Genomic DNA, 14,159 nt, shown 5'->3' with positions numbered 1-14,159 from the left:
TTACATAAATTGCATGTTGCTACAGCTTGATGTACAAATAATCTCTTCACCCAGGTAGTGAGCATAGCCTTCCAATCCATATCCCCCTCTGCCCCTGCCCCTCAAGCAGTCCCCAGTGTCTGTTGTTTCCATCTTTGTGTCCATTATTTTTCCATGTTTAGCTTCCACTTATAAGTGAGAACAAGCAGTATTTGATTTTCTGTTCCTATGTTAGTTCACTTCGGAACAGCTACTATTAAAAAGTTAAAAAACAGATGCTGGCAAGATTGTAAAGAAAAGAACACTAATACACTGCTGGTGGGAACGTAAATTAATTCAGCCACTGTGCATAGAAGTTTGGCGATTTCTCAAAGGACTTAAAATAGAACTACCATTTGACCAGCAATCCCACTACTGGATATATACCCAAAAGAAAATAAGTCATTCTACCAAAAAGACACATTCACTTGTGTGTTCATTGCAGCACTATTCACAACAGCAAAGACACGGAATCAACCTAGGTGCCCCATCAGTGGTGGACTGGATAAAGTAACTCTGGTACATATACATCATGGAATACTATGCAGCCTTTAAAAATAATGAAATCATATTCTTTGCAGCAACATGGATACAGAACTAGAGGCCATTATCCTAAGGGTTCTTTACACTCTTTGCTTAAATTCTTTGTAGCTATTATAAATGGGATTTCTTGACATCTTTTTCAGATTGCTCACTGTTGGTGTATATAAATGCTACTGAGTTTTGTGTGTTGGGTTTTTTTTTTTTTTTTTACTGGGCAACTTTACTGAATTTATCAGTTCTAAGAGTTATTTGTAGAGTCTTAACAGTTTTCTTAATATAAGATCATGTCATCTGCAAACAAGGATAGTTTGACTTTTTTCTTTTCTAATTTGGATGACCTTTCTTTCTCTTGTGTGATTTATTTTCTGACCAGGATTTTCAGCATTATGCTCAATAAGAGTAGTAAAAGTACGTGTCCTTATCTTGTTTTAGATCTTAGAGGAAAAGTTTTCCCTGGTCAGTACAATGTTAGCTGTGGATTTGTCAGATATTGCCTTTATTATTTTGAGGTATGCTACTTTTATACTCAGTTTGATGAGGTTTTTATCATAAAGGACTGCTGAATTTTGTCACCATCTATTCAAATGATCACATGGTTATTTTTCTTGGTTCTGTTGATGTGATATATTTTATGTTGAATCATCCTTGTATCCCTGAGGTAAATTCCACTTGATCATGGTGAATGATCTTTTTAATGCGCTGTTGGTTTGCTAGACTTACGATTTTGTGTTTTACAGTGATACTGGCCTGTAGTTTTGTTGTTGTTGTTGTGTTCTTGTCTGGTTTTGGTAGTGATGCTGGCCTCATAGAATGAGTTTGGAAGTATTCCCTTCTATTCAGTTGATTTGAAGAGATTGAGTAGAATTGGAATCCATCAGGTCATGGACTTTTCTTTGACGGGAGACATTTTACTACAGCTTTGACTATTGGTTTCTTGAGGTTTTCTATTTCTTCATGGTTTAGCCTTTGTAGGTTGTATATGCCCAGGAATTTATCCAATATGTTGGCATATAGTTGTTTATTTAATAGTCTCTAATAATTCTTTGTATTTCTGTGGTCTCAGTTATGTCTCATTTTCATTTATGATTTTTATATTTGGTTCTTTTCTTAGTCTAGCCAAAGGTTTGCCAATTTATCTTTAAAAAAATTTGTTTCATTGATCTGTATTTTTTAGTCTCAATTTTATTTCTCCTGTGATCTGTTTCTTTCCTATTACTAATTTTGTTTTTGCTTTGTTTTTCTAGTTCTTTGACGTGTAATATCAGATTGTTTATTTGAAGTCTCCCATTTTTTAATGTAGGCATTTATTGCTACAAACCTCCCTCCTAGCACTGCTTGTGCTGCATCCCATAGATTTTGGTATACTGTATTTTCACGTTCATTTGTTTCAACATATGTTTCAATTTTATTCTTAATTTCTTCACTGACCCATTGGTTGTTTGGAAACAGGTTGTTTAATTTTCATGTGTTTGTGTAGTTTCCACGGTTCTTTTTGATATTGATTTCTAGTTTTATTACATTGTGCTCAGAAAATATTTTATATAACATTATTATATATAATATTTTATATAATTTCTATCTTTTTTAGTTTGTTGAGACTTGTTTTCTGGTCTAAGAAATGGTCTATTCTGGAGAATGTTCCAAGTGGTGAAGAAAATGTATATTCTGCAGCAGTTGGGTGAAATATTCTGCAAATGTCAGGTCTATTGGTCTAGTGTGTAGCACAACTCCAATGTTTGTCTATTTTCTGTCTGGATGATCTGTCCATTACTGAGACTGGGATGTTGAAGTCTCCTACTATCGTTGTATTTCCGTCTATCTTTCCCTTTAAATCTATCAGTGTTTGCTTTATATTTTTAAATGCTCTAGTGTTGGGTGCATCGTAGACTTTAATCTTGATGCTATAATTGGATAATATTTTGGAGAGTTTGGAGATGGGACAAGCATATTTTGCATGTGGATGAAACGTAAACAATTTTGCAAAGGGAAAACTGTGGCAGATCACAAAGGTGGCCACAGATTCCTCTTCAAAAGACTTGTACACTGGGGTTTGCCCTTTCTCGCTTCTCTTGAAACCTGCCACCATTTGAATAAGCCTGGGCTAGCCTGCCATGTAAAGAACTCTGAGCTGGCCTGCTGGATGATGGCAGACATGTGGCACAGTCACCTTTATTGCTCCTAGCCAGCAAACTACCAGATACATGAAGCCAGCTGGCACTAGCCACCCTCCAGCCAACCTACCAATAACCAACAACCCTACAACTGAACGCAAACACATGAGCAAGCCCAGCTGAGATTCACTGAGTCCAACTAGTTCATATCCACCCAGCAGAAATGGGAGCAAAACTCCCCGATACATTCTAAATATCTACGATCTACTATTAACCATCTTGTCAGAAAGGTAACAATCCACTGGAATCAATTATACAGGTTCTAATATAAAAACTTTAACAGTAGTTAGGTACATGCTCCATTAATACTTTATTTTGATGACTCCCCCTCATACATGAAAAAAAAAAGTTTGCTCCTTTGTTTACCCTGCATAAAAATTCTGTCATCTTCTCTAACTAGACAGTAAACTCCATTAACAGGAAATGTGTGTAGTGGTTGATAGCTCAGACTTTGGAATATGACTATTTGGGTTCAAGTATCAATGCCACAAGTTCTATAAATTGGAGCAATTTACTTACCTCACTGTGTTTAATTTCCTCAGCACTGAAACAGGTTTTATAATGGTAATCACCTCTAGGACTGTGGAGGATTACAAGAGTCAATACATGTCATCTGCTTACATTGGTGTCTGGCATTATTTTAATAGAGAGTGATGTATATTACCATTATTTGATATCAAGATGAGTCTTAGCCAATGCTGGGCACTTCTCACTGTGCTTTGAAGGTAACATATATCTATAAATAAGTAATCAATAGAAGAGTTTGGGAATTCTAGGGCATTAATTAGACCATGAAGCATTGAAGCAAATGTAATATATTCATAAAGTTACCAGTATAAGGTATTTATATAATACTTTTGAGGATCTGAAGTATGCTCAGTCACTATCTTAACCAGTCCTGCCATCTGCCCTGCAAAGTTTTAAGCCTAAAATGGGTAGATAACTTTTTTCCAATATTGGTGCTTTGCTTTGATACCAGAATCTAATTCTCAGCGCAGGGGGAAAAAAAAAACCAGGAAAACAAATGCCCAAGGCTGACAAGAGCACCCCCCCGCCCAAAGTTTACATCCCATCTTCCTCATAGAATCTGCCATGTGGTCTGTGGCTCTGCTTTTCACAAGACTTTTATCAAATCCTCAATCATTGGGCAATCACGCAGTGCAAAATCTTTGAAGGCAGAGCCACAATGGTGTTATTATGGAACAAAACGTGGGAATAAGTTCTTTATAAGCCAGTGCAAGTAAAATTTTCCTAATGAAAGAGGAAGAAATAACAAATTAGCAATTCCATGAAGAAAAGGAAGCTGCCTCAATGCAAAAAGTCATCTTCATCTCCTCAGATGTGATGTTTGTCAATCTCAAGTCACGTATGGATCCCAGTAGGAACGGGTAAGATTGGAAAGTCAGGCATACCCATATAAATACCCATATTGATTTCATTGTTTCCTCTTGCAACCAGATATTTATAAAACGTGATTCTTGACTCTGCATCAGAATCTCCATGGAGTCAACTAAAAATTCTTATGCTGAGCCTCAATGCAGCCCTACCAAGTCAGTGTCCCTAAGGTGGAGAGGGCCTGGGAAGTGCCTCTCAACAATCTCCCCAGACGTACCCTGAGCACACTGATATGCAAGGTCAGGTGCTGGCTTGTGCTAGAATGGCAAGGAGCACCATTAAGAGATTTAAGTGAGGAGTCAGAGTGCCCCAAGTGTCCATTCTAAACAATGGCTTGCTGTGTTTCAGACAAGGGAGCTGGAAGAGGGAGAAGAGTGAGACAGAGAAACAGAGAGAGTCAGGGAGACAGAATGTCTATCCATAACAGTTTTTTATTTCAAGACATAACACACCACATACTCAAACACATGCACTTACTTACCTGAAACAAAAGTTTCAGGAAAGAATACTTACTGAAACTACCTGACACAATTTGAGTATCTTCTATCCTTTATTATGTATTTTAAGAATCCTAGTAATATTCAAGGAAATTGTTTTTTCTACCCACTAATGGATTTCAGAAAGCACTGGTGCAGAGAAATCAAGGGTGGTGGTGGTGGAAAGAAAGACAGACAAGAATTATAAAAGCTTGAGCTTTTTCTACCACAAGAGCCAGTGATAGTTATGAATCAGAAACAGGATATAATGGTGTCTTTGCTCCCCCTGCCTCAGCAGTGACTGCTCTGTCCCTTTCATGAAATGGAAGTCAAGAATCCCATAAGATAACTAACAGTCTTGGAAAAAACGAATTAAGAACAGGAATAGTAAGTAGTTAAGTAGACAAAAAACACACTAACCTAGGAGAAAATAGTAAAATAAAGATAATTGTAGTTATTTGTAGAGATTCTTTGGTTTATACCAATGTTGCTCCTCATGTGGGGAAAAAACTATGCTTAGGTCAACATGAATCTGCCAAAAGGAGAAAGGAAGTTGTGTACCTATAGCCAAAATACCTAGACTTCCCCAACATTCATTCAACAAATGTTTATTGAGTACCTAGTAGAGTTAGAGATACTGCAGTGGACAAAAGATACAAAATTCCCTGCCCTGCTGGAGCTCATATTCCAGTGGAATGAGACAGTTACCTTTTAATGAGTAAAATATATATGTTAGATGCTGGTCAGTGTTAAGGAAACAAGGAGGAAAGTGAGGTGAGGGTGTTAGGGGAGGCCCCACAATTTTAGATAGGGGTGACCAGAGAAGGTCTCACTTAAAAATGACTGTAGTGGATAAACGCCATCCCCCAAAAAGACACTGTTCTACTAGACCTAAGCCTAGGTAGCTGTGAATGTGACCTTATTTGGAAATAGTCTTTACAGTTGTAATCAAATGAAGATGCAGTCATTGGCCCCAAATCCAATGACTGGTGTTTTGTTTGTTTGTTTGTTTGTTTGTTCTACTCTGTCACCCAGGCTGGAGTGTAGTGGCGCTATCTCAGCTCACTGCAACCTCTGCCTCCCAGGTTCAAGTGATTCTCCTGCCTCAACCTCCTAAATAGCTGGGATTACAGGCGCCTACCAACATGACTGGATAATTTTTGTATTTTTAGTAGAGACAGGGTTTCACCATGTTGGCCAGGCTGGTCTCAAATTCCTGACCTCAGGTGATCTGCCCACCTCAGCCTCCCAAAGTGCTGGGATCACAGGTATGAGCCACCAGGTGTAAGTTTATTAAGTCATACTTCAGGCACGTGGAGTCAGCAGATATGTTGGCGTGAGCCATCACGCCCAGCTTAGTGTTCTTATAAGAAGAAATTTGAATATAAACAGAGAGGAAAATGCCACCTAAAAACACAGAGAGACCCACAGAAAAAAAAAATGCCCATGCGGCAACAGAGGCTGAGATTGGAGTGATGGAGCTGCAGGCAGAGGAATGCCAAGGATTGCCAGCAAACCAGATGCTGGAAGAGGCCAAAAAGGATCCTCCCCTAAAGGTTTCCAAGAGAAACCGGTCCTCACAACAACTTGATTTCAGGTTTCTAAGCTCTGGAATTGTGAAAGATCACATTTCCATTGTTTTAGGCCACTCAGTTTGTAGTACTGTGTTACAGAAACAAACACAGTGACATTTGAGATTATTTCCGAAGAGGGTATCCCATGTACCTACCTGGAGGGAAGCACATCTCAGGACAGGGGACAGCCAGTGCAAAGGCTGTGAGATAGGAGGGTGCCTGGCATGTCCAATGATGAGAATGAGGCCAGTGGGGCTAAACCAGAGTGAGCAAGGAATAGCAGAAGATGAGTTCAGAGAATGAATGGCGACCAATCAAGTTAGACCTTGGGGTTTGGTAAAAAGTTCGGTTTTTATTTTGAGTGAAAAGGGAAACTATTGCAGAGGTTTGGACAAAAGAGTGACTTGATCAAAAATAAAAATATTCTTTGGGCTTAAATATCATTATGAATACAGATTTAAATATATTTTGTAGTTATTCATTTTGCCAATAAATGCCTCATGAAGGTGGCTTCCATGTCTTCTTGACACATTCCCATAAAGTTATAATGGCTTCCTGGGTTCCAGGAAGGTGATTTCAGGTACATCTTATTGTCTTTCCCAGATCTAGAATTAGATATTTCTCTAGAGATTCCTAGTTGCTTTTATTGGGAAAGGTATTTAGAGACCACATTATGATTGCTAGGGGAGTTCACTGTTGCAGGGTACGTCACTGTATCTAGGCTCTATCAGTGGTTTGGGCTGGAACATAGGTGTGGTTGTCATTGTTGGTTTAAATGGAGAAATTCATTATGAATTGCTTAATGAATCCCAAGTCAAATTCGGGACTACAGAATTTTCACTTAATCTCTTCAATCTGACACTTTTATATCCTTTCCTCTACACTAATAATTCTGGTTCTCAATAATATAAGTACTTATCTCACAATGTTCACAAGTATCAGAATAATCAACAAGATCAGCACTACATCAACACTGACTACTGCAGATGCTTAAATTTATTTTATAGATATTTTTATCCGCAGAGTATATCCCACTAGAGACGCAGTCAAATTACTGTGTTTCAAAATCACTTGAAATAATTCTCTATTTGGTTATGCCATAATCCCAACACACACAGTTAAGCTTATTTCTTTCACTTTGACTTCAATTTTTACAAATAGCTATTTTGTAAATTTGATTTTGCTTTGTGATTATGTAAAACAACTTCCTGGTTCCAGAGGTGAATCTATAAAGCCAGGCATATTCAGAGATATTTTGCTCCTTCCCCATCCTTCTTACCTTGTTTCTTCACTGACCTTATAGATATGTAATACCTTTTCTATTTGTTTTTGGTTTATCTCCCTATCATAAATATAAATATACATATATAATGTATTTATTCACCCCCACTTTAAGTTATGCATCTTTTTCTCCACTCTGTTTATTTGGTTTAATCCAGAATGTAATCTGAAGATCACTCCGCAGCTGTTTATAAGCATATTCCTTGTTACAGCTGTGAATATATCAAAGTTTAACTAGTGCCCTATTGATCTACATATACTTTTTTGCACTCTTTCATGCATCTTTTTGTCCAAGAGTATTTTTTGAGTCTCCTTTAAATTTTATGTAAATGTTATATCTAGAGACTACAGGAATCTCTAAAGACCAGTTTGGAGGCAACAGATGAAGAGAAATACACTTGGTTTATGTCTTATTTCAACTTAACAAGTGTTATTGATCCCATGCTACATTGAAAACACTCTGCTACGTTATCATGGGAGACACCAAGATAAAGAGCACCATCCTGACCTCAAGGGCCCCAAGTGGGTCAAAAAAAAATAGACAGTTGTGTAATAAAGGGCAGAATGAGATCAGTGCTATAAAAGAAATAAAACAAGAAGATGAAGAAAATACAAGTAATGACTTACAGCTGGGAAGAATCAGATATTACTTCATAATGAAAGACCAATCCTTTTAAAAATTACAAAGAAATAATTGATCTAACATATGTAGAGAAGGATGAGCATTCCCGGAAGACTCAAGGGCACATAGGAGAGGTCTGCTCAAGGGATATGCAAGCTCAAAAGTCAAGGGAGGCATTGAGAGGTGACATAAGGATAGAAACAGATAGAAATAATGTTAAGAACAGAGGCTTGGGAATTAAACACTGGAGTCCAAGCCCTGAACCTATCACTTACTCTGTGACCTTCAGCAAGTTCACACAACACATGTTTATATGTGCTACCCTAGATCAGACATTGTGAGCTATCCCCTGTGCAGCTGAGTCCTAAAATAGAACTCTGCAGTGTCTGACATTGTTGATAACCTCCTTTTTGAAACTCTCCACCTTGGACTTCTGAGTCAATCTCTCCAGTTCCAAAGATACCCTTCCTATTTTCTTCTCCTCTCACTGGCTGCCTTTCTCCTAAGGCCATAGGGAGACGCAACCTCTGCAGAGGAGACCCAGCCTTTGTTCTCAGCACGGAATTCTTCTACCCCAGGTTCCCGCCTCCTCTGCTAGCGAACGTGTTGACTTCTATAGTAACCACCTCTGCTACATACACATCTCTTCCCCCACACACCTCAAGATAACTTTCCCAAGCTTGGGATGCTGTTTTGCACCTGCAGCATCTCAGCCATCCTATAGATTATGTAAGTCACAGAAGTCTCCCCCATGCTTGTCTTGTCTTACTCCAGCACAACTTACTCTTTGTTGCCATGTCAAACGACTTCAGGCATTGTGATGTAAAGCTATGCTTCCTCTTTCCTCAGTAACAATAACAATAGCTGACATTTTAACACATATTCAGTACATATTTAATGAAGATCTATTTTGTGCCAGGCAATGTTCTGGGCACTGAGAATAAACAGTGAAAAAAAACAGACCAGGTGAGGCTGTTATAAATTGTGCAAAATATGCCAGGAATTCTGCTAAATATTTTATGTGGATCAGATAGTTGAAACCATTTTAACAACCTTCGCAGATAATTATTTTTGTTAGGCTTATTACATAGGTAAATAAAATGAATGTTAACTCAATTAACTAACTTGATAACTGATTTTGTATCCTTCTTGTCCTCTGACTAGTTGTCTAATTTTAGGCAAGTTTGTTATAACTGCTTTCTGACTCACTTTCCATATCTGCAAAACAGATTATAGTAACCACCTTATAGTGTTTCGTGAGAAATAAATGAGCTCTTACCTGGAAAGAAAAGTAGAACAGTACCTGGCACATTCAATAAATGTTAGCAAGTATGACTGCATATTTCCACTCTTAGCATATGACATAACGTTCATCTGTTTAAGCATTTGGCCCATTAGATAGTGAGATTCTAAGGATCTGCATTTTAGTTTTTTCATCTTAAAATTCTCGTGTGGAAAACAGGGTTAATTGTACTTACTTTGCAGCTGAGTTACAGGATTAGCGACAGTGTTTATATAAAGTACTTAGTACAGTTCCTAAGATAGAGTAGGTACTCAATAAATTTTCTACTCTTATTACTATCATCACTTAGTATTATTCTCTAGTGATTAGCACATTTCTAACAACAAAAAGATTGTTCAAAGAACATTTTGTGGATCACATAGAAATAAATGTGATAGAACTGCCTCAGAAGCACCCCCGTTGTCGTTGGGACCTGAGGGATTACTATTGCCTCCGTTTCCTGAGTGGCAGGTCATCACTTGCTTTGGTTAACACTGAGTGGCAAGGGCTCATCCCTGCTAACTACTTAAAAGCTAATATTAGGTTTGCAAAAACTGCTTTTTAATGATCTTTAACGGCCCTCCAGAAAATCTCATTAGCAGACACCGAATCACTTGGGGCTGTGCAGAGGAAGGTTGGCACACATGGTCGGAGGTCGTCAGCTCCTATTCGGCTCTGATCAAAGGCAGAGCACGTACCATCTATGAGCTGCAAAGAGGCCCCTCCGCTAGGTGTCTGACAGCCATCTCTTCCCTTACCTTGTCCATCTTGTCTGGAGCCTCAGGCCTTCAGAGAAGAGTACTGCAGTCCCCTGCCAGCTGATCTAACAGATGCCAGTCTCGTCCTGCACAGCCAGATCCTCCCTGGTTTTAACAGCTAGGCATCACTCCTCTGCTCAAACACCCACCATGGCTCCCTTTGCCTCTTCACAAACTCTGAGCTCTTAACCAGGAGCCACTTTCCACCTCCCTCACTTGCTCCTTGTGACTCCCCTACAATGAGTGACTATCCAAATCAACAGAGTCAGGTTGCTCTGTCCCAGACAGAAACTTTGTACTGTTTCTTCCTGCTTCCGATCGTTTTGCACATATAGTTCCCACTATCTGGATCACCACTACTCACTGCACAGTTGTCCCTGTGGCAATGTAGGGGTGAGGAAACGGTTCAGGACATGGATGCTATAGATATGGATTCTTGTCCTAGCTTTACCCCTAAACAACTCTGAGAGAAGATAAATCACTCTCACCCCCTCTCTCTCCTCATTGCTCAAAATATTGCAGGTGTATTTCTAAACCTTGGTGATACTGACATTTAGGGCCAGATCATTCTTTCTTATTGGGATGAGAGTATTAGTCTGTTCTTGCATTGCTATAAACAAATACCTGAGACTAGGTAATTTATAAGAAAACAGGTTTAATTGGCTCACAGTTCTACAGGCTGTACAGGAAGCATGGCACCAGCATCTGCTTCTGGGGAGGCCTCAGGAAGCTTTTTCTCAGAGCAGAAGGCAAAGCAGGAGCAGGTACTTCACATGGTGAAAGCAGGAGCAAGAGAGGGGGTGGGAGGAGGTGCCACACACTTTTAAATGACCAGATCTCATGAGAACTCACTATCACAAAGACAGCACCAAGCTTGTCATGAGCTTATGATCTTATGAACCAACCTCCCACCAGGCCCCACCTCCAGCATGGGAATTACAATTTAACATGAGATTTGGGCAGGGATAAATATCCAAACTCTATCAAGGTGCTACCCTGTTCATTGTAGGATGTTGAGATGTACTTAGCTAATTCACCATCACATACCCAAAGAAGTGCTTCTATTGTCTCCATTTTAGAGATGAGGAAAATGAGTCACAGAAAAGTTAGATCACTTGCCCAAAGTCATAGGTCGGAATTCACTTCCAGGAAGCCTAGCTCCAGATTCCCTCTTCTGAATCCATAATGCCTCTTAGAATAAGCAGGTACTTTGAAATAAGAAAGACTGATATTTATATTCCAGCTTTAGCACCTATAAGCTTCAGCGTTTTGGACAAGCTGCAGCTCTGATTTCTTCAGTCAGTAAAATGGAGATAATAATACCTATGTCGTGAGACTGAAGTTTAAAAATAACACATATAAAGCTCCTAGGATAGAGTCGACCTATAGAAGATGCTTAATGCAAAGGACTGGTGGTGATGGTGATTGAGATAAAAAAGTGAGGGTAACCGGAGGGAAGAAACTATAAAATCCTTAAAAAAATAGGTCAGCCCACGACTTTTTTCTTCTTTATATTTCCAGGGTTTGGACAGTGCCTTGCATAGAGGAGATAGTATACCTCTGTCTTTTCAGGATCCTATATTATGGCTTGGCAAACTACATCTCACAGACCAAGCTGGCCCACCATTTATTTTTGTTAATAAAGCTTTATTGGAACACAGCCATGCCTGTTCATTTATACATTATCTATGGCTGTTTTTGTACTACAGTGGCAGAGCCAAGCAGTTGTGACGGAGACTTATGGCCAACAAAGCCAAAACGACTGGCTATTGAGCCCTTTACAAAAAAGGTGTGTCTCCCTTTAAATTATAATTTGGATTGAAACACACCAAATGTGAAAATCTCCAATATCCCCTCCTGGATCAAAAACATTCTGTGATTTTTCTGAGTTCCCAACTCCAAGCTTACGTCTTGCATATTACCTTTTATAATTGACCTCACCCAGCTCAAGCTTCGCTGATTATTCTCTCTCATTGCCTCCCTTACACCCCAGATGAAGGCACTGCACTATTAATTTGCACCATCTCTCATGTTGTCAATTTGAAGGTGTCCCACAATTGCTTTCAGCAGTTGTTTCTGCAGACAAACCCCCAGTGCTTGCTCTAGGCTGGTGCCAAGGGCTGCCGCCTGAAGCTTGCTGACAGCCCAGCTGCTAACCTCCAGGTCAGAGAAATGATACCAACTTCACAATCAGAGGGAATAAGACAGAAGACTCAGGTGGGCCCACACTGGGCTCAACCTTTTGCTTCTTGATTTTTCCCCTGTCCTTCCTCATGGTTCCAGACCTGATTGTTAAGTACTACCATGCCTCTCAAAAGCTGTCTCTCTTAACCAGGTCTGATAGGACAAAGCTATCTTTCAAGAAGAACTCAAAAACTGTAGGGGGGAATAAAACAATTTTTAAAAATAAAGAAAAAAGTTGAGTCAAACTTTTGCTTCCTAGGGGCTTTTACTTTATTTATTTTTGAGACAGGGTCTCACTCTGTCACCCAGGCTGGAGTGCAGTGGCACGATCTTGGCTCACTGCAACCTCGGCCTCCTGGGCTCAAGTGATCCTACCTCACCCTCCTGAGTAACTGGGACAATAGGTGCACACCACCACTCCGGGGCTAATTTTTTTGTATTTTTGGTAGAGATGGGTTTCACCATGTTTCCCAGACTGGTTTTGAACTCCTGGGCTCAAGCAGTCCCCCAACCTCCGCCTCCCAAAGTGTTGGGATTACAGGCAGGAGCCACCACGCCCAACTTAACTTCTAAATTAGCATTCAACTCAGAAATTCCAGTACTCCAAGCATTCACAAAGTAACGGTATTAGTCTATTTTCACGCTGCTGATACAGACATACCCGAGACTGGGCAATTTATTAAAAAAAGAAGTTTAATTGGACTTACAGTTCCACGTGGCTGGGGAAGCCTCATAATCATGGCAGCAGGCATAGAGAAGCAGGCAAAACGGAGGAGGCAAAGAGAGCTTGCGCGGGAAAACTCCACCTTATAAAGCCATCAGATCTCGTGAGACTTATTCACTATCAGGAGAACAGCATGAGCGAGACCTGCCCCCGATTCAATTATCTCCTACCGGATCCCTCCCACAACACGTGGGAATCATAGGAGTATAATTCAAGATGAGATTTCGGTGGGGACACAGCCAAACCATATCAGTAACTGATAGTTACAGATACGAGTTTAACAAACCTAGGTCAGGACCACTTACCAGCTGTGTGACAATGAGGCATCCTAAGTGCTTCTCTCTTCATTAGAGAAGAAATTCTTCCCAGAAACATCCTGAAACTTCTTCTTTAGCCCTACTGGCCTGTGCAGACTTATATGTTCTTGCCATATCTGCAAGGGGAGTCTGAGAAAGCAGGCAGTTACGTTTAGTTTCTGTTGTGAAAGGTGGTCTCTCCCAGAAGAGAGTGAGAGGAATGGAAACTGAGCAGGAGCCATCAGTGCTTGCAGTAGTGAGTTACTACCATCTGAAAATATGTGGCCGGGCGCGGGGACTCATGTCTGTAATCTCAGCATTTTGGGAGGCCGAGGTGGGTGGATCACTGGAGATCAGGAGTTCGAGACCAGCCTGGCCAACATGGTAAAACCCCGTCTCTACTAAAAATACAAAAATTAGCTGGGCATGGTGGCGGGCACCTGTAATCCCAGCTACTCAGGAGGCTGAGGCAGGAGAATCGTTTGAACCCAGGAGGCGGAGGTTGCAGCGAGCTGAGATCACGCCATTGCATTCCAGACTATGCAACAAGAGCGAAACTCCATCTAAAAAAAAAAAGTAATAAAACATCTTCTTTCTATATACAACACTGTATATTACTGTTTGCAAATGTCAGGTACCCAGAGGGCCCGCCCTTTGAGCCCACTTTCATTTTTTGCTCCAAAAAGGACAGGGGTCTCTTCTTTCTAACGGGTGCGCTCTTACCCTTCAAAAGGCTTGAACTTTCTAACAGATTCCTCAGGTCGCCTCCGCATTGAGTGATGAGAGTAGCATATGCTGGGAATGGGTTAGGAAGGTAAGAAAGGAGGAGGGTACC

General features: G+C 40.1%; 1 long non-coding RNA gene across 1 annotated transcript in view; it reads right to left on the bottom strand.

Annotated features, from left to right (window-relative positions):
* The window catches only part of LOC134809725 (uncharacterized), a 527,418-nt gene extending 513,538 nt beyond the window's left edge, over positions 1–13,880 (bottom strand). Inside the window, exon 1 of the long non-coding RNA XR_010156150.1 lies at positions 13,012–13,880. This is a non-coding gene — a long non-coding RNA (uncharacterized LOC134809725). The remainder of the gene's footprint in view (positions 1–13,011) is intronic.
* Positions 13,881–14,159: the final 279 nt, after the last annotated feature.

This window comes from Pan troglodytes, chromosome 23 (genome assembly GCF_028858775.2).
Source record: "Pan troglodytes isolate AG18354 chromosome 23, NHGRI_mPanTro3-v2.0_pri, whole genome shotgun sequence".
In the NCBI taxonomy this organism is placed as follows: domain Eukaryota; kingdom Metazoa; phylum Chordata; class Mammalia; order Primates; family Hominidae; genus Pan; species Pan troglodytes.
Note: the sequence above shows the minus strand (reverse complement) of the source record. Positions and strands in the feature narration are given on the sequence as shown.